Source organism: Chlorocebus sabaeus, chromosome 7, assembly GCF_047675955.1.
Source record: "Chlorocebus sabaeus isolate Y175 chromosome 7, mChlSab1.0.hap1, whole genome shotgun sequence".
Lineage (NCBI taxonomy): Eukaryota > Metazoa > Chordata > Mammalia > Primates > Cercopithecidae > Chlorocebus > Chlorocebus sabaeus.
In genome coordinates, this window is record NC_132910.1 from 95,979,744 (window position 1) to 96,007,649 (window position 27,906).

Sequence of the window (27,906 nt, forward strand, 5' to 3'; positions counted from 1 at the left end):
CGTCTTGTAATTGCTTGATAACATGCTAACTGGACTGGCCATGGCTTCCACCAGTGCTCGAGGCTTCAGCTCAACTTCCCACCCTCCAATGATGAATGACAGAGAATTGACAAAGTCAAATTATGCTTTAGAACCCAGAATTTATCCAGCATGCTTCTGTTGCACCAGAATTTTATTTTGCTAAAATACAACGTGTGGTGTCCTTATTTAAATACATGGTTAATCATAACAACTAATTCAGTCTTTAGGCTATGGTGGAGGAGAGGGAGAAGAAAAGGGAGCGTTACTGTAGGTTTAGACATGTAGTCAAATACGTTGGAATGGGGGCAAGGCAGGCCAGGTGGTGAGGGTCCAACGACATAAATTTTTTAAAAACTACTTTAGACACTTTTCAGTATTTTCAGTGCAAGCAATCAGTCATATCTTCACTCTCCTAGGAGCGTAACTGATTTCTTAATGTTTATTCTATCTCAAATGATGCTTCTTTTAGAGAATACAAACGTCATGGTTACCCAAATGAAAAAAATGTCCCTGCCTCAAATTTACTTGTTGTAGCAAAGAAACACTTTGAAATCACGTTTAGAAAAATATAGTTTCAGCCGGGCGTGGTGGCTCACGCCTGTAATCCCAGCACTTCAGAGGCGGAGGCGGGCCGATCACCTGAGGTCAAGAGTTGGAGACCAGCCTGACCAACATTGAGAAACCCCGTCTCTACTAAAAATACAAAATTAGCCGGGCGTGGTGGCGCATGCCTGTAATCCCAGCTACTCGGGAGGCTGAAGCAGGAGAATCGCTTGAACCTGGGAGGCGGAGGTTGCGGTGAGCCGAGATGGCAACATTGCACTCCAGCCTGGGCAACAAGAGCAAAACTCCGTCTCAAAAAAAAAAAAAAGAAAAAAAAAGGAAAAGAAAAATATAGTTTCAAATACAAACCTGTTGCTTTTCTTTTTAAAATACATTTACATTGCATATACTTCTCATTCTGCTTAAAAAAACAAAAAACAAAAAAAAAAACAAATCCTGAGTATTGCCACTACTTAAAACATGGATCACCCTTGTTTTTGAGTTTAAAAGCTTGCCTTTTAAACTCAAAGAGAAACTCAAAGTACTATCTAAAATCCTGCTGAATGAATGTAGAACAGCCTCACTCTAAGCTGGCTGCGTCTGGTTCCAAAATTAGAAGTGATGCACCTGTTATCTCTGACCCTGGGCCTGTTTAAGGAAATCCTTCAGGTATTTTGAGACCTAATCCAAGATAGACCCTCTGTATGCCAACTTCCCAAATATAGCTCAGTGTTAAAGCAACATTAGAGGATCCTACATCTTTAAACTGGACCAAAACTTAGAGAAACTCACTTACTTTCAAAGAAGGATCTTTACTTGTTGACATTAACTTCTGAACCTTTTCAATAAACCAAACCAGAGCTGACAGAATGTTTATTCTAAGGAAGCCATTTCTGCCTGTGTGAAGAACTCTAAGCAGACATCATTTTAATCAAACAATACCTGAAAGATTCAATGCTTTTGAGACCTAATGAAATTATAAAATTAAACTTACGCAAAGGAGTCAACCAACTTTTTTCCTTGTGCAAAGTCAATGCCTTAAGTTTGTTTACTCTGACAAACTTTAGGGCTAATAATTGTACTAGACAGAATTTTTAAAATTGTTTTTAAACTTCATAGATCGATAGATTTTATGGAGTTTTGTTTTTTCCAACCTAAGGTTAGGTATTGTAGTAGGCAGCTTCTAAGATGCCCCACCCCCGACCCCCACCCTGTGATTCCCACTTCCTGGTATTCACACTCATAATCACCTCCACCTTGTAACAGGATTGGTCTGAGTGACCAATAGAATAGAGCAAAAGTAATGGTATGTCACTTCTGAGATTAGGTTATAAGAGACACTTTTGGCATTTTGACTGCCCTCTCATACTCCCTGTCTCATGGGTCACTCATGCTGGTGGAACCTGGCTGCTATGTGTCAGACTGACAGAGAGGTTCCCTTGGTAAGAAACTGGAACCTTCCTTCCTCTAGCAGTCATGTGAGTCAGCTTTGAAGCGAATCCTCCAGCCCAGTCAGGCTTTCAGACAACTCCAGCCTTGGCCAAAATCTTGACTACAACCTCAGGAGAAACCCCGGCCAGAACTACCCAGATAAGCTCTGAAATTCTTGACCTCAGAAACTGGGTGAGAGAGTTTGTTTTAAGCTCCTAAATTTTGTCATAATTTGTTACATGGCAATAGATAAATAATACAGATATAATTCTTCATTATTTGTCTTTACTAGATAGAGAATGAATGCATTTTGACAATTCATGAAAATAATCACTGGTTTAGTATCAGTGGTTTTACCAGTTCTCTGAATTCTAAAGATGAAAAGGTGGATTATTTTACCAAAGAGTCAAAATAGTAAGTAATAGGATTTTTTTTAATCTATGAAATCTCTTACAAAAATAGAGTAACCAAAGAATGTTTTTATTGCCACATAGCATTGTTTCATTTTCTACAAAAATTCAAGTAATGGAATCCTACTCAAAAAATGTATTTTATGAAAAAAGACCTGTTTCTTCTGGATCTTATCTGCCAGAGGCTACTAATTGCCATTCTCCACTTCCCGTTTGATTTCCCCTGAGTTTTTGCTGGGCCCACGGGCACCCAACTTTGGGCTGTATCTCCCAACTACCTTGGAACTAAATGTGACCCTGTGATTGTGTTTAGGTCAATGGGATGTAGGCAGAATTATTTAACTTCCAGCTCATCTCCTTAAAGATGGATTCTCCTGCCTTCTACTCTGTCCTACTTCCCATGAGGTGCTCTGAAAACATGGTTGAAGGCCGAGTGGCTCACGTCTGTAATCCCAGCACTTTGGGAGGCTGAGGCGGGCGGATCAGCTGAGGTCAGGAGTTCAAGACCAGCCTGGCTAACATGGTGAAACGCTGTCTCTACTAAAAATACAAAATTAACCAGGCTTGATGGCGGGTGCCTATAATCCCAGCTACTCCGGAGGCTGAGGCAGGAGAATCGTGGGCCTAGGAGGTGGAGGTTGCAATGAGTCGAGATCGCGCAACTGCACTCCAGCATGAGCAACAGAGTGAGACTCCATCTCAGAAAAAAAAAAAAAAACATGGTTGAAACTAGTTAGCCAGCTTTGATCATGCAAAGACAACACCCTAAGATAACAGAGCAATGAGATGGAGGACTGGAGCTCCTGAATACTTCATAGTCTGTGATCCTTGAACCACTCCTCTCCAGACTGTTCATGAGAAATAAACTTATTTTACTGACCATTGCCACTGTTGTTATTATAACTACTTAGTCTATGTATTCTAGCATATTTCCTCCTCCAATATTAAATAAGTGATAATATTTGGGACAAATTAAATTTACTTATAAGAGTTTCTGAGTTGAGCAGAATATAATTCTTTTTTTTTTTTTCTTTTGAGACGGAGTCTGTTGTCCAGGCGGGAGTGCAATGGCACCATCACAGCTCACCGTAGTCTCAACCTCCCCAGGCTCAAGTGATCTTCCTATCTTAGCCTCCCGAGTAGCTGGGACTATAGGCGTGCACCACCACTCCCAGCTAATTTTTTGTGTGTTTTTAGTAGAGATGGGTTTTTGCCATGTTGCCCCAGCTGGTCTCAAACTCCTGAGCCAAGCAATCCTCCTGCCCCAGCCTCCAAAAGTGCTGAGATTACAGGCGTGAGCCACCACACCCGGCCCGTAATTCTTTTTTCTGAGAAATTAGGGAATTGCCAAAGACTTAATTGCAAGATTCCAAATGTTAAAGGGCTTCAAAATATGAAATTTTTAACATCAAAATAATGGTGTTCTTTCAACTAATGACTTTCTGCCTCACCAACCCACATTCTCCTTCAGCTGCTACATTTGATAGTGTTGACCACCTTTTCATTTTGTTACTCTCCTTCACTTTTTGTGAAGGTGATATATCTTGCGTAGTCAAGATATTTAAATATCTTGTCTTGATTATATCTCCTTTGCTGATTCCTTTTCTCCCCCACTCCCCATCTCCTAAATGTGGGGGTGCCCCAGATCTCAAGCTCTAACCGTTTTTAGCCCTGTTCTCTTTTCCAAGCTTTAATATCTTATCTCTAGTTCATGCAGGGTATTTCCACCTAAAACACATTTCTAAAAGTAAACTCATTTTTCTCTTAAAACCATCCCCCTCAAGCACTCTAACATCAAGCATTAGGTTTGAATAGTAGATACTCAAAAAACACAACATTTGCTGAATGATTTAATGACATATCATTTATTTTGGTAGCTAACTTTTGTTTTTGCTTAATTGTTTTCCATTTCTGTGGAATAGATGAGAAACAATAAGGAGTTATAGTCAAGGTAATAAAAACCAACTTTTTGCAAATGAAATAATTTAGTTAAATGCTCAGGCAAATCAGGAAAAAACTGGTGTAATGGGACTACATTTCCAATTTATATTTTGGAGGAATGATCATTCAGAAAAATAATCTTATCTGTAATTTAATAATCGAATGAAATGATAGAAGAAAACATATGCTATAGCTTTTCTGTTTCATTTGCAAGCTATTCACAAGGAGGAACTGGCTGGTGGTAATAAAAGACTTTACCTAAGAAGCCTATGATTCTATACCCATTTCCCACCTTCTCTGGTAACTTAGAATATCAACATTAGCAAAGTCCTTCACAAGTCTTCTAAGTCTTCAATACTATACATTCCTGCATAGCAGAAAATACTTTAACATTGCATGAGTTAGTTTACCTTTTCCTTGCTACAGCAAAAGGATCAAAAGAACGGCAGAGGAGAGACATCGTTTCCCAAAACGGGAAGCAGACACTTCTTACTGCAGGAGAATGTTTGAAGATCAAGGCTTGAAAGAAAAGAAGACCACTTTTCTTAGTTTTTAAAGTAATTTTTAAAATTTCACTATGGCTTAATTGTCATCAAGATCAATTCAAAAAATTACAAAAGAAAAAAAAAAAGGAAAGAAGGAAGGAAGTACAAGGAAGGGTAAAGGGGCCAGGACCCTGGTGCCACCTATTAGCCAAGTGAGCTAACCTAGAGAAGGACCTTGCAAGGGGCTTGGCTGAAAATGCTCAGATATCTGAGTCCTTTCTAGCCACCATTCAGCCTCCGCATGAAGGAGCATCTCTTGTTGGCCATGTTACTTAACTGTACCAGCGCTTTGTAGCTTGACTGCTCTGTAGTACCGAAGATGGTATATGCCATGAGATCCTTACTCAATCCTAATAAAGAAAAAAGAGCCCCCTTCTGTACTTGCAAACCCCAGAGCTAGGACTGAATAAGTTTTAAACCTCAGAGCTAGGACTGCAGTCCTGAGACCCTATAACTTGTATAACTAAAGAAGTGAAACTATGATTTAGTTTCTTATTAGAGGTATGACTTCCATATATTGCTACGCCCAAGCTGGATGAGTTAATAAACCTCACAGTAGACTGAGCCTCTTACACAAGTAGCTAGTAGCTAAGTCATAGTCCATCATCTCTGCAAATAAAACCTCCACATACTTCCAACATTTACCTCTCCTTCCACCACTACCTCTTGATTCCACCCTGACAGAAGCAAACTCACAAAGTCCCATTACAAGGTATTTACTTTAGCTCCCCAATAGGATTGTAAACTCTCTGTAGGCTTGTAGAATTTAAGATTCTTTTTTTCTTTTTCAAGTGTCTAATAGTATATTTGCTTTTGCATATTCAGATTAAACATTCAATAAACATTCATTAAATGATTTCAAGTATTCCCAATGAAATGCTCAAAGAATAAAGTATTTCAAATGAAAATACGTAAATAACCACAGGTTATGGAACCTCACCCTGTAGGTTGAGGCCTAAATATTTGATATAGAACAGTGGACCAAGATTATATGTTAAGTAATACTTAATACTGTCTTCCTAACCAAACAAATTGAAGATAATCTAAATAGAGAACTGGTCAAACACATGATTATGATTATTATTATTATTTTTTTTTTAGAGTGCTAGGGCTTTATTACAAATGGAGTTGACTGCTAGAGAGGCCCTTCTCCAATCTTTCTTCTGTACCTTCTTCCCCCACAAAGACATCCCTCTAGGGGAGGCCAGTAGGCCATTAGGTAGGAGGAAGTCTGGAGAGTGAAAAGGGGCACTGCTTTTGTCAAAGTCATCTGAAACAACCACTGAGTCTGAAGGCTGGCTCCAGTTGAGAATCTTCTAGTGGAAGAGGTTTAGCTCTCATCTTCAAGGTCCTTCATTTCTATATCCTGGGGAGCTTTTGTCTTCTTTTGCCTTTTGAGCTGTGGTTCACTAGTCCTGGCTGGCTTTGAAGGGGCTTCCACTTCCATGGCTGCCTTCTCTTTCTGGGCAAGCCGGATCTGCTGGAGGAGTTTTCTGGCTTCTTCCCTGACAGAGTAATGTTGGCACGTGCACTGGACGCCCGCTTCTTGAGACGGTACCGCGTGATCAGCCCTTGGTCTATCACAGCCCCGACCACCCGGTGCCTCAGACGCAGCTCCCAATTCAGCACCCGCCAGCGTGTGAACGACTTCTTCAGCTCCGTTTGGGCCGGTTGATCTTTCCCCGGGAGCTCCCATAGTTGTGATGCCGCCCCTGGTCAAACACATTCTAATGTGTCAATACAATTAGAATACAGTACTATTCAGACTTTAAATACAATGTGTCTGTTTCTGTGTGTGTGTCATATCACAATTATCCAGAAAACTGTATAAAACTGCAGATTACTGAAATTGAAGGTAGAAGATGGTGATGAATTAATCAAAGATCTGTCATGAATTAACAATTGTACAACTTAGGTAATGAGCACACTTGAGTTCATTATACTATTCCTTTTACTTTGTACATGTTTGGAATTTTCTATAATAAAAAAGTTTAAAAACAGGGTTTTTAATATCCTGCTTCAGGCTTGATGTGGTAGTTCACACCTGTAATCCCAGCAGTTTGGGAGGCCAAGGTGGGTGGATCACCTTGGATGAGGTCTGAGACCCTGAGGTCAGGTGGATCACTTGAGGTCAGGAGTTTGAGAGCAGCCTGGCCAATGTGGCTAAACCCTGTCTCTACTAAAAATACAAAAATTAAGGCTGGGCACAGTGGCTCACACCTGTAATCGCAGCACTTTGGGAGGCCGAGGCGGGCAGACCACTGGAGGTCAGGAGTTCGAGACCACCCTGGCCAACATGGTGAAACCTTGTCTCTACTAAAAATACAAAAATGAGCCCAGTGTGGAGGTGGGCTCCTGTAATCCCCGCTACTCGGGAGGCTGAAGTAGGAGAATCGCTTGACTCTGGGAGGCAGAGGTTGCAGTGAGCTGAGATCGCACCACTGTACTCTAGCCTGGGCAACACAGTGAAACTCTGTCTCAAAACAAAAACAAAAAACAAAAACAAAAAACCCGGGCACGGAGGCTCATTCCTGTAATCCGAGCACTTTGGGAGGCTGAGGCAGGTGGATTACAAGGTCAGGAGCTCAAGACCAGCCTGGCCAACACAGTGAAACCTCGTCTCTACTAAAAATACAAAAATTAGCCAGGCATGGTGGCACGTGCCTATAGTTCCAGCTACTCAGGAGGCTGAGGCAGGAGAATTGCTTGAACCCAGGAGGCAGAGGTTGTGGTGAGCCGAGATCGTGCCACTGCACTCCAGCCTGGGCAACAGAGCAAGACTCCGTTTCAAAAAAAAAAAAAAAAATTAGCTGGGTATGGTGGCACACATGCCACATGGTGGCACAAAAAATTAGCTGGGCATTGGTGGCCTCTGCCTCCCAAATTGGTGGGGTTACAGGTGTGAGTCACTGCCCCTGGCCCTGAACATATTACTCTTAAAAGCACTGTAAAACCTGAGTAAAATAATTTTTAACAACTTTGAGATACAATTAACACAATAAACTGTATATATTTAAAGTGTACAATTTTGATATATTGATACAATGATATTCCCATGAAACTATCACCACAATCAAACTAATGAACATATCCATCACCCCTCAAAGTTTCCTTATCCTTTTTTGTAATCCCTGTATATCACACACACGCACACACCCATACAAACACACACACAGACACACACACACACTCCTCAAGTTTCCAGATAACTACTGATCTGTTCTTTGTTACTGTAGATTAGTTTGTATTTTCTAGAGTTTTTATATAAATTGAATTTTACTGTATGGGCTCTTTTTTGTCTGACTTATTTCACTCAGCACAATTATTCTGGGACTGATCTGTTCATTTCATGTATCAGTAGTTTTTTTTTTCTTTCTTTTTGGCTGAGTAGCATTCTACTGTATGAACATACCACACATTGTTTATCCATTCAGCTGTTGTATATTTGGGTTGTTTCCAGGTTTGGGCTATAAAAATAAAGCTACAATGCACTCTTCACTTTTCTCAGGCAAATTACCTAGAAGTGTAATGACTAGGTCATATGTCACATGGTAAGTGAACGTTTAACTTTCTAACAACAACAACAAAAAACTACCAAACTGTTCCAAGTGAGTTGTACCATTTTATATTCATTGGTTACAGCAACAGTACATGAGAGTTCTAATTCCTTCACATCCTCTCCAACACTTGGTATGGTCAGCCTATTTATTTATTTATTTATTTATTTTGAGATGGAATCTTACTCTGTGGCCCAGGCTGGAGTGCAGTGGCGTGATCTCGGATCACCTCAAGCTCCGCCTCCCAGGTTCATGCCATTCTCCTGTCTCAGCCTCCAGAGTGGCTGGGACTACAGGCACCCACCATCATGCCCGGCTAATTTTTTTTTCTTTTTTTTTTTTTTTTGTATTTTTAGTAGAGACGGAGTTTCACCGTGTTAGCCAGGATGGTCTCGGTCTCCTGATCTCATGATCCACCCACCTCAGCCTCCCAAAGTGCTGGGATTACAGGCGTGACAGACTTTTTAAATATTAACCACTCTAATGAGTATGCAGTGGCATTTCATTGCAGTTTTCCTTTGTATTTCCTTAATGACTAATGATGTGGAGCTTCCTTTCATGTACTTGTATGTCGTTTGTATTTCTTCTTTGGTTGAGTATTCAGTTTGGTGGGGCTCTTGCTTTTAGGATTTGTTAGGTGGGACCAGAGCAGCATTTAGCTTAGGGTTAATTTATATCTACTACTGAGGCTAGACCTTTCTGAGTATTCTAACCAATGTCTCATGAATTATGAGATTTTCCAGTGTGGCTAGGAGGAACCATCACTCTCCTTACACTGTCTCTATACTGGGCATTGTTTTCTCTAATCGTCTCAGGAGGTTGTTTCCCTGGCCTTGGGTGGTTTCCTCCCATGCATGCATTGGTTACAAGAATTCTCCACAAATCATCACAGTTATTTCTCTATGCAGCCCTCTTCTCTATTGTACTGTGTCCAGTGAGTTGGAGTTGCCTTGCTATCTGGGACTCTTAGCGCCATCTACTCAACTCAGGGAGTCCCTGTATTTCACTTGAATTTCCCCTCCCTGTGCCATGGTCTGAAAACTCTCTCAAGGCAATAAGCTGAGGTAATTATAGGCTTACTTCATCTGTTTCCCACCTCTGTGATTGCTGTCCTTTGTTGTTTAATGTCCAGTGTCCTGAAAATTATTCTTTCATATGTTTTCTTGACTTTTTTCTTTGTCATTTCAGGAGGAAAGGTAAATAAGATCTCTATTACTCCATCTTGGCCAGAAGCAGAAATTTGAAAACAAATACAATGAGTGTTTTTATGTTTACAGACTTTTCAGTTTGGGCCACAAAATAAGTCTAGTTTCCCTGCTTTTTTTTTTTTCTTGTGAGACGAAGTCTCACTCTGTCACCCAGGCTGGAGTGCAGTGGCGTGATCTTGGCTCACTGCCACCTCTGCCATCCAGGTTCAAGCGATTCTCATGTCTCAGCCTCCTGAGAAGCTAAGACTACAGGCGCACGCTGCCACACCTGGCTAATTTTTGTATTTTTAGTAGAGACAGAGTTTCACCACGTTGGCCAGGCTTGTGTTGAACTCCTGACCTCAAGTGATCAATCTGCCTTGGCTTCCCAAAATGCTGGGGTTACAGGATTGAGCCACCAAACCCAGCTGGAGAGAAACAGTTTCTTTGTTTGTTTTTTGAGATGGAGTCCCACTCTGTCACCCAGGCTGGAGTGTGGCGTGATCTTGGCTCACTGCAATCTCCGCCTCCTGGGTTCAAGCGATTCTTCTGCCTCAGCCTCCCGAGTAGCTGGAATTACAGATGTGCTCCACCATGCCTGGCTAATTTTGTCTCTTTTTAGTCGAGATGGGGTTTCACCATGTTGGTCAGGCTGGTCTGGAACTCCTGCCCTCATGATCCACCTGCCTCGGCCTCCCAAAGTGCTGGGATTACAGACAGGAGGCACCACGTCCAGTCAAGAAAGAGTTTCCTAAAAGTGAAAGAAGTACATATTTGACATACATACCAAAGGTGCATTTTCACACTGGAAAAAATAAAATAGAATCCACAAAACACTGTAAGGATCAATACATGAGTTTAGTAAGGTTGTAAGATACATGATCAATTCAAAACCAATTGTATTTCTACACACTAGCAATAAACAATCCAAAAATGACATTTAAAAAATTCTGTTTACAATAGCATCAAAAATAATAAAATCTTAGAAAATAATTCACAAAAGAAGTTTGAAAATTGTATGCTGAAAAGTATAAAGCATTGTTGAAAGAAATTAAAGGAGATATAAACACATAGAAAGATATTAATGCTCATGGATCAGAAGACTTAATTTTTTTTTTTTTTTTCGAGACAGAGTTTAGCTCTGTCACCCAGGCTGGAGGGCAGTGGCACGATCTCAGCTCACTGAAACCTCTACCTCCTGGGTTCAAGCGATTCTCCTGCCTTAGCCTCCTGAGCAGCTGGGATTACAGGCATGCACCACCATGCCCAGATAATTTTTGTATTTTTAATAGAGATGTGGTTTCACCATGTTGGTCAGGTTGGTCTAGAACTCCTGACCTGGTGATCCCGCCACCTCGGCCTCCCAAAGTGCTGGGATTACAGGCGTGAGCCACTGTGCCCAGCCAGAAGACTTAATATTGTTAAGATGGCAATACTACAAAAATTGATCTACAAATTCAACATAATTCCTACCAAAATCCCAGCTTGGCAGAAATTGAGAAGCTAATCCTCTAATTTATATGGAAATGAAAGAGACCCAGAATAGTCAAAATAACCTTGAGAAAGAACAAAATTATAGTAATCATGCTTCTCAATCTTAAAATTATTACAAAGCTACAGTAGCCGGGCATAGTGGCTCACACCTGTAATCCCAGCACTTTGGGAGGCTGAGGTGGGCAGATTGCCTGAGCTCAGGAGTTCAAGACCAGCTGGACAACAGGGTGAAACCCTGTCTCTACTAAAATACAAAAAATTAGCCGAGCGTGGTGGCATGCACCTGTGATCCCAGCTACTCAGGAGACTGAGGCAGTAGAATCACTCAAACCTGGGAGGCGGAGGTTCCAGTGAGCCGAGATTGTGCCACTGTAGTCCAGCCTGGGTGACAGAGCAAGACTCTCCAAAAAAAAAAAAAAGATAATTCTTGGGAGAAAATATTTATAAATCATATATCTAGTAAGGGATTTTACTGAGAATATATAAAGAACTGCTACAACTGAATAAAAAGACAACCCTATTAAAAATAAGCAGTAGATTTGAATAGCCATTTCTCCAAAAAAGATGTAAAAATAGCGAATAAGCACATGAAAAGATTTTTATTACCTGGAAATACAAATCAAAACCGTGATGAGATGCCACTTCACACATACTAGGATGGTTATAATAAAAAAGACAGACAATAGCAAGTTTTGGTAAGGATGTGGAGAAATTGGAACCCTCACACTTGCTAGAGGGATTGTAAAATGCTACAGTCACTTTGGAAAACAAGTTTGCCAGTTTCCTAAAATCTTAAATATAGAATTATCATATGATCTAACAATTATACTTCAAGGTATACATTTAAGATCATTAAAAATATGTGTCCAGATAAAAACTTGTATACTAATGTTCATAGCAACATTATTCATAATAGCTGAAAAGTAGAGATAACCCAAATGTCCATCAACTGATAGATTAATAAATGAATATGGTATATCCATATAATACAATTAAAATGAAAGTACAAATACAACAACAAAATGGTGAACCTTGAAAATATGCTAAATGAAACAAGCCTGGCACAAAAAGCCACATGAATGATTCCCTTTATATGAAATGTCCAGAAAAGGCAAATCCATACAGACAGAAAGTAGAGGGAGTTGAGGAGTGGGAGGAATGGGGAGTAGCTGTTAATAGGTAAGAGTTTTTAAGACAGGTGAAAGTATTTTAAAATTAGATCAGGGTAAAAGTTGTGCATCTCTATGAATATGCTAAAACCATGAAATTGTGCACTTTAAAAAGGTGAATTTTGTGAGATACGAATTATACCTCAATAGAGTTGCCATAAAAAATAAATTAAAATGGGCCAGGTGTGGTGGGGCTCACACCTGTAATCCTAGCACTTTGGGAGGCCAAGGCGGGCAGATTACCTGATATCAGAAGTTCAAGACCAGCCTGGTCAACATGGGAAACCTCATCTCTACTAAAAATACAAAACTTAGCCAGGTGTGGTGGCAGGCGCCTGTAATCCCATCTACTTGGGGGAGGCTAAGTCATGAGAAATACTTGAACCCGGGAGGCGGAGGTTACAGTGAGTTGATATCGCACCACTACACTCCAGCCTGGGGGATAGAGTGAGACTCTGCCTCAAAAAACATAAATAAATAAATAAATAAATAAATAAATAAATAAATAGTATAAGTATTTCAAATAAACTTAAAATTTTTAAAAATGCATTTTATTATAGTAGTCTCCCCCTACTGGGGGGAAATACATTCCAAGACCCCAGTGGATGACTGAAACTGTGGACCGTACTGAAACCAATACATTCTATTGTTTTTTTTATACATATTAATGCATACTTATGCTAAAGTTTAATTTATAAACTCGGCAAATAAAAGAGTAATTATAACAAAATACTGTAATAAAAGTTATGTGAATGTGGTCTTTCCCTTTCTTTCTTTGAAAACATCTTATTCTACTGTACCGTGGGGAACTTAAACTGCAGAAAACAAAACCTCAAATAAAGGGAGACTCCTGTATTTGCTTTTGGGTCTACTATGAGGCTCAGTTGTATAAAGTGAGTAACATTTTCTTGTGCCAAAATCTACCATGTTTCCAAACAATTCATAAGTGTTTGTTTCATTTTCCTCAATTAGCAAGAACAGTCAACATGTTTAAACTCATTATTTGGTAATATAATAAGCTTATCTGGTATTATCTTCTAGGATAAATACTTGTAACTTTATAAATAGTGCATTCAGTCCCCTAATTATCCATATTTATAAAAATCTTATCCATAGATAATCTAAGATGAAGAAGTAGACAATAAAGTACAAGAAAAGATAAAACACTAATAAAATGAGAAAATGTAGCAGGACATGAACTTCTTGTTTTAATGTTTTCTTTCTCTTTCTTTGCAATAAACACATTCCAGGAAAGGCACGTCTACTGCCACTCCTGAGAATGGAATGAAGGTATTTCCCTCACCTGTTTGAAGACTGACCACTAGCCTATAAAGCTATTGCTCTAAGCACGAGTTTTGATGAGCCATCAAGATCTATTGTGGGGCCTGGCGTGGTGGCGCACGCTTGTAATCCGAGTACTTTGGGAGGCCTAGGTGGGTGGACTGCTTGAGCCCAGGAGCTCAAGACTAGCCTGGGCAACATGGTGAAACCCCGTCTCTACTAAAACCACAAAAATTAGCCAGGAGTGGTGGCGCACGCCTGTAATGCCAGCTACTTGGGAGGCTGAGGCAAGAGAATTGCTTGAACCCAGGAGGTAGAAGTTGCAGTGAGCTGAGATCACACCACTGCACTCCAGCCTGGGCGACAGAGCAAGAGTCAGTCTCAAAAAACAAAACAAAACAAAACAAAATCTGTGAAAGAAATTAAGAATAGGTATTTGATTTGTGTGTTACTACGTACAAAAAAAAAAAAAGCAGAAAGCATGTGAAGTGAGATGATAGGAACTGGTGCTTGGGACATAAACCTAGGAAAAAATGTCATAGAAAGTAGGAGCCTGGTGCACAAGAAGTGCAGGGGACTATTATATATAAAGTTTCGGTGCTGCAAAAGAAATAGCACTGGAATATAAAATTTTCTTTTTAATTCTCAGCAAGGCAAGTTATTTCTATATAGAATGGTGCGCCCTTACAGATGGAACAATGGTGAGTGCACAGTTGGACAAGGGAGGGGAAGGGGTTCGTATCCCTGACCAACATGGTGGTGGCTGCTGTTGGCTAGGGTTAGACCGCACAGGCTAAACTAATTCCGACTGGCTAATTTAAAGAGAATGATGGGGTGAGTGCTTTGGCGGGAGTCAGGGCAGAGCAGGTAGCAAGTAATCGGAATGAGGTAGGGTGGAGCAGGTGGTCAGAATGATGTAGGGTGGAGCAGGTGGTCAGAATGAGTTAGGGTGGAGCAGGTGATAGGAATGAGTCAGGGAGGAGTAGGTAATCGAAAAAGGTTGTTTTATGAGGAAGTTAAGCTTAAAAGTAAAAGGCAAAGAATTGAACATACTGACATATTAATTCTTTGAAAAAAAATTTATAACTCATATCTAACAGGACTAAGGATTACTGTGAGGCTTACTGACAAACCAGCCCCAAGCTTTCACACGGGGAGACTCCAGGCTCTTGCACGCATGGACTCTGTTGGCTGGCAAGGACCCAGTTTATCAACAGATCACCATCTGATTCCAAGAGTTTCACTCTGTCCCCAACCAGCCACTCCACATCTACACTGTCTCTGCAGCAGCTTAAGTCTTGTTGAGGTCCAAGGAGGGCCTTGGATATCTGGAACAATGGTGAGGGTGCTGAAGTGAGCCAAAGTCATGTTCCCTCCTCCAGCTGGGATGTGTGGTGACTTCTTCCCTTACTGTAACATGGAAAGAAAAAAAAAAACAAGAAAGAACAAAAAGAAAGGGTAAGTTATGCTCCTGAGCTTACTAAGACAACTATTTACCTATTGCCTCTCGATCCCAAATAGATCCTTTTGTAGCTGCTCACTGATGCCAGGACTGGGACTTTGCAAATTACATTTCCCGAGCTCCTTCACCAGTTGGCGATCTGTTAAATTCAGCAAATCAGAGGCGCAAGAGGGAGATTGGAAAGTTGGGGAGGAGGAGAAGTGACGTTTTTCTGACTTTTTGCTGTTTTTATGTTGGCCTAGCTTTTTCTGTCACCCCCAGAAGAAGCCTCACTACCCTCTCAGAGGTGCCAGGCAGCGTGCACTTCTCAGAGGCCTTATCCCCAGCTCAGGAGGCCCTTTCTCCAAGGAGATGAGTGGTCATCTCAATATCTTCCCTTTTATTTCCCAAGAACTGAAGGTAGTTGTTTCTGCTATTCTCTCTGGGTTACCCCAGGGCTCCATTTTTGTTCTTCCAGTCTTACAGCACTTGAGTAATCAATTCTCTCTCTATAATCTCCCCTGTTCAAATACATAGCACTGTTTTTTGTTTGTTTGTTTTCCTTACTGACTGGACTGTGGCTGATACAATACTACCCTTCGCAATCTGTAACATGGAACAACATTCCCTTCTTCTTTTATAGAGTAAAGACTGAACCAAAAAAGAAGAAAAAATGGCTAAGTTTTGCTCCTTGGTTAACTCAACCCAAATCATCTTTCTAATTAAATTTTTAAGTTCATCTCAGTTTGAACTTGAACACTTGTTTTTCAACATGCTTAACCACCACCTATAATGCCTCCTGTCTTAATGAATGAGTTTCCATATAAAATAAACACTGAAGACTCTTTTTCTTAGAGTATGTAACACATTTTTGTAAAATAAAAATTATAAAAGTTTAATTCCAATTGTATTTGTAGAGCAGAAGTTCTATTAATATATTTCCAGACCACTCCCCAGATAAAAGAGAGACTACCAAATGTCCATCTTCAGTCATCTATCCTGAACCAAAAAGCTCTTCTAGTGGCAAGATATTTAACCCTTTCTCTCTTTCTTTCTTTTCTTTTTTTTTTTTTTGAGACAGAGTTTCGCTCTTGTTGCCCAGGCCAGAGTACAATGTCATGATCTCGGCTCACCACAATCTCCGCCTCTCAGGTTCAAGAGATTCTCCTGCCTCATCCTCCTGAGTAGCTGAGATTACAGGCATGCGTCACCATGCCTGGCTAATTTTGTATTTTTAGTAGAGACGGGGTTTCTCCATGTGGGTCAGGCTGGTCTCGAACTCCCGACCTCAGGTGATCTGCCCACCTCAGCCTCCCAAAGTGCTGAGATTACAAGCATGAACCACTGCGCCTGGCCCCCTTTCTTTTACATTTTTTCTTTCTTTCTTTCTTTCTTTCTTTTTTTGAGACGGAGTTTTGCTCTTGTTGCCCAGGCTGGAGTGCATTGGCGCCATCTCAGTTCACTGCAGCCTCCACCTCCCGGGTTCAAGTGATTCTCCTGCCTCAGCCTCCAGAGTAGCTGGGATTACAGGTATGCACCACCACGCTGGCTAACTCTGTATTTTTAGTAGAGATGAGGTTTCTCCATGTCGGTCAGGCTGGTCTCAAACTCCCGACCTCAGGTGATCTGCCCACCTCAGCCTACCAAAGTGCTGGGATTACAGGCATGAGCCACTGCACCTGGCCTCTTTTAATTTTTAAGTAGTCTCCTTTCACCTGCAGAATTTGGAGAGCCTTTTGAGACACTCTATCCCCTTCTCCTTCTCTGGCTAAGTTGTATTTAAGTAGAGCAGCATAAGGCTGATGGATGGTATTTCTTCAAGATGGGTAGTTAAGAAAATTCCATAAATACTCCGTGTCAATTACTAGTTTATTGCTTCTTAGCTTCAAATCCACCCTTCACTGCCTGCGCCATAATAATGAAGCTGGACTTTCTCCTTTGCCATTTGGCATGATGTTAAGCTTTGTCAGTACAGGGTGTTGGGGGGACGCTGGCTGGAGAAGAAAAGAGTTTCTCTCCCTGTTTGCAGTGTTCTCGTCAGGCTCCTGCAGCAGTCAGCCACACCCAGTTGCACCCAGTGATTATTAGCATATGGCACCTCCCTATGAACAGCTTTTCATGGCACCTCTTTGGTGACTTGACAATGAAGTGCGGGCGACAAGGTATTTCTCCATGAACAGCTTCCCCAGCACTTCATTAGGTGGATTTCCAGCAAGTTTTATCAGTATGGCACCCCCGCAAACTTTTCTGCCATCCAGTGAGCTAAATCCTTGCTGTTTCTATGAGGTCTGGATGTCAGCCCTGAATGGGCTTCCTTATCTTGGTTCTGTTGGTAGTGGCTGTTCCCTAAAACTGCTATCCATGATATGAACCCTAGAATACCTGACAGATCTTAATCAATTTAGAAACTTTATTTTGCCAAGGTTAAGGACACAACCATGACACAGTCGCAGCAGGTCCTGACAACATGTGCCCAATGTAGTCAGGGTACAGCTTGCTTTTATACATTTTAGGGAGGCATAAGGCATCAATCAATACATGTAAGATGTACATTGGTTCGGTCTGGAAAGATGGGACAACTCAAAGCAAGTGGCTTCTAGGACACTGGTAGGTGAGAGACAAAGGGTTACATTCTTTTTGAGTCCTTGATCAGCCTTTCACTGAATACACAATTTAGTCTGGCTCAGTGACTCTGCATTTTTACATGAGTATTAGGGCAGAGGAAGCATTTGTCTCAGGTGAGCAAAGGGATGAGCTTCTGCTCACATCTGTGAAGGTAAGCGATCAGGATGAAGTTCAACAGAACTGTTTTAGGGTAAAGATCTTGAGGCCCACAAGGAATTTCCTTGTGGGCAAATTGTGAGGGAGGTATGTAGCTTTTTAGCTATCTTATTTAGAAATAGAATGGGAGGCAGGTTTGTCTGACCTAGTTCCCAGCTTGACTTTTCCCTTTGCTTAGTAATGTCCTAGCCTCGTGGAAAAAGTCAGTCTAAGAAAATGAAGTTGACATATAGAGAAAAGCAACAGTAGGAGGAAAATGAAAAAAAAGAAAATGTTGGCGTTAGAGTGCCTGGTTTTAGTATTACCACAGGCACAAATGTGCCCTGACCCTTACCACGGTTTAGTTACTTGTACCAACTAATTTATTTTTCCCCCTAAGCTACTTTGTGTTAGGTTTCTATCACTTATAATTGAGAATCCTAAAATGTTAACTTTCCTGAGGACCCTTGACCGCATTCTCACTTCCACTCTTTATTCCTTCAGCATATTTTATATGTACTAACCATTTGCTACTTTATACTGTGCTTCTTCCCTAACCGCCCATATGGCACAATTTTACATTTTTAGCTGACGGTATCTAAGGCCATATTTTGCATATATACATTTTGTTATTGCCAATTAGATGGCAATTGGCACATCTGTTACACTGCCATGCATGTCGTTTGCTATTTAATTGATGAATAGAAATTCCATGGCGTTACAAATGTGGTTGTTTCCCTTTAGGGGTCTAATTTAAAAATGTACTACAGAACAGCCCTCACTCAGTATCCATGGCATGGGGTAGGGGAGCGGGAAAGGGGGAATTGGTTCCAAGATCCCCGCAGATACCAAAATCCACGGTGTTCAAGTCCCTTGTATAAAATGATATTATGTTTGCCTACAACCTATGCATATCTTTTGGTATACTTGGTCATCTCTAGATTACTTATAATACCTAATACAATGTAAATGCTATGTAAATATTTGTTGTAGTGTTTTTTATTTGTATTTTTTTATCAGTGTATTGCTATTTAAAATGTTTTTTTGCACATATTTTCAACCCACGGTTGGTTGACTCTGCAGATGCAGAACCTGCGGATATACAGGGGGCCAACGGTATATGGTGCCTAAGAAATATTCAGATAGCATACTGTAATAGTAATAGCCTCTATTTGTTAACACTCCATTTTATTTAAGGAACTGTGTTTTGTGTATGTTATCTTGTTTAATTGTCACTCTAGGAAGTTTTATTATTTCTATTTCAAATACGAAAATACTAAAATTACATTAACTTGACAAAACTTGAACCAAGGCTTCACTGACTCCTAAGTTCATCTACTATGCTATGCTGCTTCACCTGTAGTGTAGATAGATACATTATATTTTAAAAGAAAAACCCCTGAAGGTGTATTGTATATGTTCAACCTTTGCCTATATATAAAAATTGGTTTAGGAAGAATAATTAGATAGAGCCCAGAGTACAAAAATATTATTACTAAACAATGAACACTGTTGGACTTTTTAAAAAACTACTGAATCTACCCAAGACAAAGATCCTCTTCATCTGCCTGTTCGATGGTGTGCACACAATGAAACGAGGGCAGCATTGGCAATGTGATTCTACTGGTCTTATTTGCCTTTGATGCTGTTCTATATTGCAGTGAAGAGAAGCTCCAGTCATAGTCCTGAAATAAAACCAGTGACTATTTAAAGCTAGTTTTATTTTTCTGAGAAAAATATAGAATAAAATACATATACAAGTAGCCTTGTCTTAATGTTCTCTGACCAAATTGCCTTCTCTTATTCTTTTTTAAAAATTTCTTTGATACATTTCAATTTTTATGTCAAATTAAGCTTACTGTACATTAAGAAAAGATACACAGAGCAGCATTTTATCAATAATTATCAGGCCTTTGGAGGTGGGGTTATTAAATTTTAGGTCATAAGTCAAAATTACTTTTCATGTTTGGCTAGTTGAACCAATTAATTTCTTTTTTTCCTAAGCTACTTTGAGCAATTATTCTAAAAATTTATTTGCTGGAGTTTTTGTGGCTCTTTTTTCTTTTTTAAAAAGGGACTATTATTCATGTAAATAAAGTAACCGCAATTCATTTGCTGTAGTTCACGTTTCAACTCTACATCAGTTCCTGGAGAGAACCTTGAAAAGATCAGTGGAGCTGTATTGATTACTTGCAGTCAGAAAATGTTTCAGTAGCTGTATTTATGATGTTAAAAAAGATAGATAAAAAGCAAAAAACATTTGTTACATCAGTCAAGTTTTTGTTCTTATGTGTGGCAAATCACTGATTTGAGTTATTGTCATACAATAAGCTAGTTTTGCTTTTATTTTTCTCTTTTAACTGAAATTACAAGTTATCCACAATTCAAAGACTAATTTTGTACCAATAAGGAAACAACAATGCTTTTTGATGCTTCACTCTGAAAAGCATTATAAAACTGGACCAACTAAATCAGACCTCACTTAATGCTGAATTTGAGTTTAAAATCAACACTGTGAAAGAAGGAGATTGTAGTGAGAGCCTAGCCCCACAGAAACTTTTGGTTTTAAATACCTTCCGATGACTTGGCCTACGTGCAAGACAGTTCATCTGGAGATGGGCACACATTCACAAATGGGCTGTTCGATGTTGCAAACAAATATGTTTACAGTCAATTGAATCATTTCTGCAAATAGGCAGATTTTTACTTGTGGATTCCGAGTGGCAGGAGCACATACATACATGCCTCTGATGTTTTCAAAGCAGGACATCTTAAAGGGACTTTTTTATTTTGTAACTGCAGCTAATAACACTAAGGATTATATGTGTTTACTTCTTCCCTGTGAGATTTTCCAAATGCTCAGTTGATTTTTTTCTAATTACTATTTAAATGAAAAAAAATTGGATAAGTAGACACATTTTTGTACTTGGACAATACTGTTCGTTCCAATTTAAGTCTTAGTAGCAAAAAAAAAAATTCAAATGTATTTAAGTCATTAAGGACCATACCACAGTACAGCACATTTACCTGCTTAAAGGAGGGGCTAAGAATTCAGGACAAACCCATAATCATCCCACTCCTACCCTGGACCTGCTCTATGTTCAGCCAGTAAAGCAAACAAATTAGTCTCTTTCTCAAAAGCGAGAGAGCAAAACTGAAGAGAGCCTCAGAAAGCAGAAAAATATATTCCAAAATGCACTAAGAAAATGCCTAAATTGAACAATCCTCAAGTACCTGAAGCAGTGTGTGTACCACTGTTTTCCAACATAGATTTTTCTTATCTCTTTTCTATTTAAAACATGGAGTGGGCAGAATGTTTTAATCCAGAGTTTTTACTTTTGTAACCTAGGAACAATAATTTGAGGCTTCTAAGTAGGTAAGTGTTGCCATGGATACAAAAAGAAATCTCTCTGAGATCTCCTCCCGTGTGGAACTTATTACTAAAAAAAGGATGTGAAGCTCAAAGTATATCTAGACAGACTCGTGGACTGTTGAGCTAGCTGAACCTTTGGTCTGTTAGTAGTTTTGAAAAAGAATTTTAGGCCGGGCGTGGTGCCTCACGCCTGTAATCCCAGCACTTCAGGAGGCTGAGGCAGGTGGATCAGGAGATCAGGAGATCGAGACCATCCTGGCTAACACGATGAAACCCCGTCTCTACTAAAAATACAAAAAATTAGCCAGGCGTGGTGGCAAGCGCCTGTAGTCCCAGCTACTTGGGAGGCTGAGTCAGGAGAATGGCGTGAACCTGGGAGGCGGAGCTTGCACTGAGCCAAGATTGCGTCACTGCACCCCAGCCTGGGCGAAGAGCGACGCTCTGTCTCAAAAAAAAAAAAAAAAAAAAGGAATTTTAAGTGTCCAGATACATTGTTTGTTGGTATATATGATGATGTAACTTCTATGGGGAATAATTTGCAAATAATCATCAAAATTACAATTATATATACCCAAAGACCCAGCAGGTCTTCTGGGAATTTCTGCTGCAGATATACAGGATGTATCCTAGAGATATTTATAACATATACTTACATGCTAAAGCCTGCACACATAGGTTATTTGTTGTGACATATTTTTGTAATAGCAAAAGCCTGAAAACAACCTACATTTCTATGAATAATAGACAGGTTAAATAAAATAAGGAATACTGCAGAGCCATATCAATATGGAATGATGTATAAGATGTATACTGTGAAGCAAAAATAGTGAGTGTAGTAAAAATCAAAGCGTAGAGCATGCTACGATTTATGTAAAAGAGAGAGGTTGTATTCATATTTATTTGTTGGTATATGCATAACATGTCTTTGGATGGGGTGCTAACATTGATTGCCCCATGAGAAGTGGTACTGGGTAACTGACATACAGAGGTGGGAGGGGGTCCTTTTAGTGTGTACCTTTCGCTGTATACTTTTTAGTACTTTCTGAATTTCGAATCATGTAAATGTACTAACTATTCAAAACACAAATCATTTAAAACTAAATATACACAGGTGAACCCACAAAATCTTCATTAGTTCTAGCCATTAGGAATGCTTTATAATCTCCATCTTTCATCTTGTATAAAAAGCCTTTCCAACGTGGAAAAAGTATGTTTTGGAAAATGTATAAAATAGTAGTAGATAACTGAACATGTGTTACGTGCCAGGTAGTATACTCAGATCTTTACAAATGGTTTCTCAATTAATCTCTACAATTCCATGAGACAGGTACAATTATCTTATGTTATGAAGGAAGACATTGATGTAACACAACTAGGAACAACACTAGAGACACCCAAGTATTATTGACTCAAAAACTTGTGTTTCATCACTGCCATACTGCTGTTCTTTTCTTCAATGAATTCTTCTTTCTTCTTTCCTGAATTCTTCAATGAACTTTGGCTGAACATCAGCACAATAAAATTGAATAAGTGGGAGGGGAAATGTATAGGTATTATTTAGTGACTAGTTATCTCATTTGATCAGTAAAAAATGTTTCAGAATAAAGAGGCCAAATATGTTGGCTGCATTCTTGCATTCCAATGTGGTCTAATTTTGAAACCATCTGGTTAAAATCACAGGCATTAAAATATAATTTGTGACAAAATAGGAACTTCAACAAGAATAGAATTAACCACTTAAAAAAACTCCAGTCTTTGGTGGCTTAGTATCTAGAGTCAGATGTGAAAATATCACTTAGCTTTGGGCCATGTGAAAATTTGGAAATTCTTAGGTTCATTGGGCTTAAGCCTTGTGTAGTTCAAGTTTCACTTAGCAACAGCAGTACTCAACTTTAGTTTTCTAAGAATAACGACATTTGAAAAGCATTTTGGCCTTTAAATTTGTAGCAAACAATTCTTGTTAAATATAAACAAATCAGTAATATTTGGATTACTTGCAACTTCACATGCAATTTTAAGGGAAAAAATAAAATGCCTGGAAGAATATATTTAAGGCTTGGCCATATATGAAATTTGAAAAATAGACTTCTTTGGGTAGGTTTGTGGAGTTTTATTTATCAAAAATTTATCTATACTCATTGTGTAAATAAAGAGATTAAACTTAAAAGTTCATTTCTTTGCTGCATTACAAGAAAAGTACTCAACAATATTCATGTAAATAATAACACCATCTTATATTAAAGTACTTTTTCGCTTATGTAAGGAAAAAACTTTGTTTTTACATTTTATAAAATTAATAATTGTGACTTTTTAAAGAGATAATTGTTACATTTCAAGTACAATTTTAATATCTTTTAATTAAAAAAACTCCTACCTACTTCCAAAACAGTTTGGAGTAGTTTATAATGAAATACACACACACACACACACACACACACACACACACAGTTTCATTCAAGGTCCAGGAAGGAAAGCATAAACCACTCAAGATCTTTCACCAGAGGGAGTTTTGATACAGAGAATTAATGGTCAGAAACAAAAGCTGAGAATGTAAGCATAGGACATTGAGGCAACCAAGAGACTGGTTCCACAAGAAGCTACCACCACCCCTAGCAGAGTTACAAGTAATTTACCTTCTCCTTTCCTCCTGTACTTCAGTTTTCCGCCAGTGTTTTTCATTGGCTGAACCTGTCTGGAAGCCAGAGGAAGAAGGAACCTAGAAAATGTACTTTCCTCTGAGATAGCATGGGGCACAAAAAGGGCAGAAAATTTATATGAGAATCTAACCGTTTTGCCATTCAGGATCTATTCTTATTCTTTGTATTAGTCTGTTGTCATGCTGCTAATAAAGATTTACCAGAGACTGGATAATTTATAAAGGAAAGAAGTTTAATGGACTCACTTGTTCACATGACTGGGGAGGCCTCAAAATCATGGCAGAGGCAAAGGGGAAGCAAAAGCACATCTTACATGGTGGCAGGCAGGAGAGCGTGTGCAGGGGATCTCCCCTTTTTAAAACCGTCAGATCTCGTGAGACTTACTCACTATCATGAGAACAGCAGAGGAAAACCCGCCCCTATGATTCAGTTACTTCTCACCGGGTTCCTCCCATGACATGTGGGGATTATTACAATCCAAGGTGAGATTTGAGTGGGGACACAGAGCCAAACCATAAAACCCTTATACCAATACAACAGCAACTCCATGATTCTGCCTAACATGAGTCTACTATCCATCATGCAAACAAAGACACTGTTGTCTTCTTTCCAGAAAATGGACACACAAAGTCCTAGAAAAGTGAGCCATAGTATCTATCTCAAGATTTTCCAGGTGATGACACAATCCTGTAATCTTCCCTGTTGTAGTTCCTTATGGTCCTGGTTACCTGTGAACTAAATTGTAAAATTAGGCACTACCAACTCTCATTCAACATAAGAGGGAAGATAATGGCAGGAAAATCTGAAAGAAAAAAAACTGGCACATATGAAATATTGTGTGTGTGTATGTGCATAGCTGCTATGATCCTTATTTCTGTAACTAATTACAAGGTCAAGAGTGATATTTATTACTTCCTTCTTCCACCACCCATTTCACGATTGCTTTGTCCTAATATAGCACCCGGATTTGTTGGGATTCTTTACCTGATTGGGTGACTAAGACTTTTATACTGAAGGATCTTAGTCCATAGAAGTTCAGACTTTATTGGGTGGCTTTACAATGGACAGAAGTAATGAGAATCCCTGGGGTTCTAGACACGATCCTCCCTACCAGCACCATGCACCAGCCACCCAGTTTTCATGTGTTAATCAGATCAAATTTTCCAGTCTCTACAGCAACTTCCTTCTCTATCTGTTGGTGAGTCTCAGCTTCTAGTTTGATGGGACTTGTGTTGGATTCTCTGGGACCAATATTCCTCTTTGGGAACTAAGTCCTGTAAACTAGCAGAGTCCAAGGGTGAGAATGAGAGGCAAAACCTCTAAGACAGGGTTAAGCTTAACAGGGAGAGAGTCCACTCCCATTTCTATTACTTGGACTATCCCATGTATTACGGCTATGAGAGAAATAACACATCATAAATAGAGAACTGGGTCAGAGATATACTGCACCCCTACATCATAGAACGTTGTCTTCTGGCAGATGACATAACTGGCTTTTTAGTAAGCTATTATTCCTTTCTATTAGGCCAGCTGCTTCTGGCTGATAATTTAGGTAGTAAGACCAGTGAACTCCATGATCATGAGTAATGAATAATTGTTCTTTTTTGTTTTTGTTTTTGTTTTTTGTAAAATGGTTTCCAGAAGTCATATTGTAAGGAATACCATGCTACTGAACAAAGCCTCCTGTGAGCCCATAGATGGTGTTGGGAGATTTATTGCAGGCATTGAGGACAAATGCATATCCTCAGTATGTGCTTAATTTGCTCCTTCTGTGATGGAAGGAGCTCACTATTGTCTACCTGCCACAAAACAGCTGACTGGTCTCCTGGGAAATGTGCCATATCAGTGACTCAGTGTTGGCCTCTGCTGTTGGCTGGTTGGGCACCCAGCAGTGGCTACAGCCAGATCAGCCTTGTTGAGGGAAGTCTCTGTTATTGAAGTCCCTGTTATGATTGACTCTATCCCTACTGCTATGGTCACTTTGTATGCAATCAAGTACCAGGATGGGTGAGAAAAGAGGCTGTGCCGAGTATCTTCTTTTTGCTCCCCTCTCCACTGTACCCTGAGTTGAGTAGTTACATGCAAGATTCTGCAGTTGCTAGGTATGTCTACCTCAACTATCCAGAGACAGAGGATATAACCACAGGACAGGGCTGCGGGCCCACTGGGCCCACTGTGACATAGTCTCAGCCCCAAACTCCATTAACCCCCTGACTTCTATAAGCCCCCATTCTGAATGAATGGTGGATCACAGTGATTTTTCCCAGGGATTAGCATCAACTCAAATCTATTAATTCCCCCAAATTTGGATACTTGTCTTTTCCCAGTGTACAGTCATCCTGGTAAAGGACTGCAAATCTCACTGGGACAGGTTTGGAGGACGATTTCTAGTACAAGCATGCAGTGTTGTCAGATCCTTCCTGATAAAACCCATTCTCCTGACTGGGCACGGTGCCTCACACTTGTAATCCCAGCACTTCGGGAGGCCAAGGCAGGTGGATCACCTGAGGTCAGGAGTTCAAGACTAGCTAGGCCAACATGGTGAAACCCCATCTCTACTAAAAATACAAAAATTAGCCGGGCATGGTGGTGGGTGCCTATAATCCTAGCTACTTGGGAGGCCGAGGCAGGAGAATTGCTTGAACCCAGGAGGCAGAGGTTGCAGTGAGCCAAAATTGTGACAAGAGCAAAATTCTGTTTCAAGAAAGAAAAGAAAAAAAAGAAAAGAAACCCACTCTCCCTTTCAAAAGGCTCCAAACTGTCAAATTGGCTTAGATCTGGGAAATGTGAGAGGCTATGAATTCCTTTTGCAGTGATTAAGTAAGGTTTCAGCTCCTCATTCCTAGAATATTTCTGATGGTATAGATCAAATATATTAGTATGCTGCCATCTATTTCGTTCCTAAGAACACTGTGTTCAGTTAGCCACCACCACAGATCCCTTGGTGTCAAAATACTCTCATTGTCACTCTGCACCTGTTGCTGCTCATTCTGGTAATTGCATCCAGTTTGTTTCTGATAGTTAAGAGCTTTCGCCTGGCCTTTGTCATGCCAGGATCCAATTATTCCCACTCCAGTTGTGGAGCTCATCCCAATGGCAGCATCTTCCAGCATCCTAACCAGTCAACAGAGAACAGCCACCACCAGGTTTTTCCAAGATGCCGGTGCACCCTTTGCTAATGCATTTTCTCAGTGAAGTAGCAAATAAGGAAAATAGGGAAAGGGTGAGTGAGTTTCACAGAATTAATCTACTCCAACATTCTTATACCCCTAAGCTTTTAAAATTTCTTCTTCCATATTTTGAAGGGAAGTTCTGGCACGTTAACTTCATTAAAGGTAGGCCTCTACTGAATACAAGTTTAAGCCAATCAACCAAGGACACTGTTAAGCCATTTCCCACTTATGTACCCCAAATCTTATATACTGAATAAGTGCACTCATGGATAAATTTGGCTTGATTCAGTGTTAAATTCCATTCTCTTTGGTCTAACACCCTGAAAACTATCTTTAGGCCAGGGATGGTGGCTCATGCCTGTAATCCCAGCATTTTGGGAGGCCGAGGCCAGTGAATCACCTGAGGTCAGGAGTTTGAAACCAGTCTGGCCAACATGATGAAACTCTGTCTTTACTAAAAATACAAAATTAGCCTGGCATGGTGGCGCATGCCTGTAATCCCACCTACATAGGAGGCTGAGGCAGGAGAATTGCTTGAACCTGGGAGGTGGAGGTTGCAGTGAGCCAAGATCGTGCCACTGCACTCCAGCCTGGGCAACAAGAACAAAACTCTATCTCAAAAAAAAAAAAAAAAAAAAAAAAAAAAAAAAAAAAAAAATAGAGAAAGAAAAGAAACTATCTTTAAACATTTTACCTGGGCTCATTCTAATGAAAATTGGCAAGATTCAACAATTCTTTTGGTATATAGGCTATCTGCACCCAGATCAGACTGCAATTCTCCCCCAGAGCATGCTGGGATCTGACTCTATTTATGGGTCTGTAAGCAATGACAGATGAAAGACAGGAAAGATTGGTGGTCAAGTCATGCAGGATGGCTCTTCCTCTCCTAGTCAACATGGGATACCCCATCATTGAAGGAGGCA

The 27,906-nt window shown here is 39.9% G+C and overlaps 1 pseudogene; it reads right to left on the reverse strand.

The window, feature by feature from the left end:
- Positions 1-5,997: 5,997 nt before the first annotated feature.
- LOC119621911 (uncharacterized protein C11orf98-like) lies at positions 5,998-26,923 on the reverse strand (annotated as a pseudogene).
- Between the last annotated feature and the right edge of the window lie 983 nt (positions 26,924-27,906).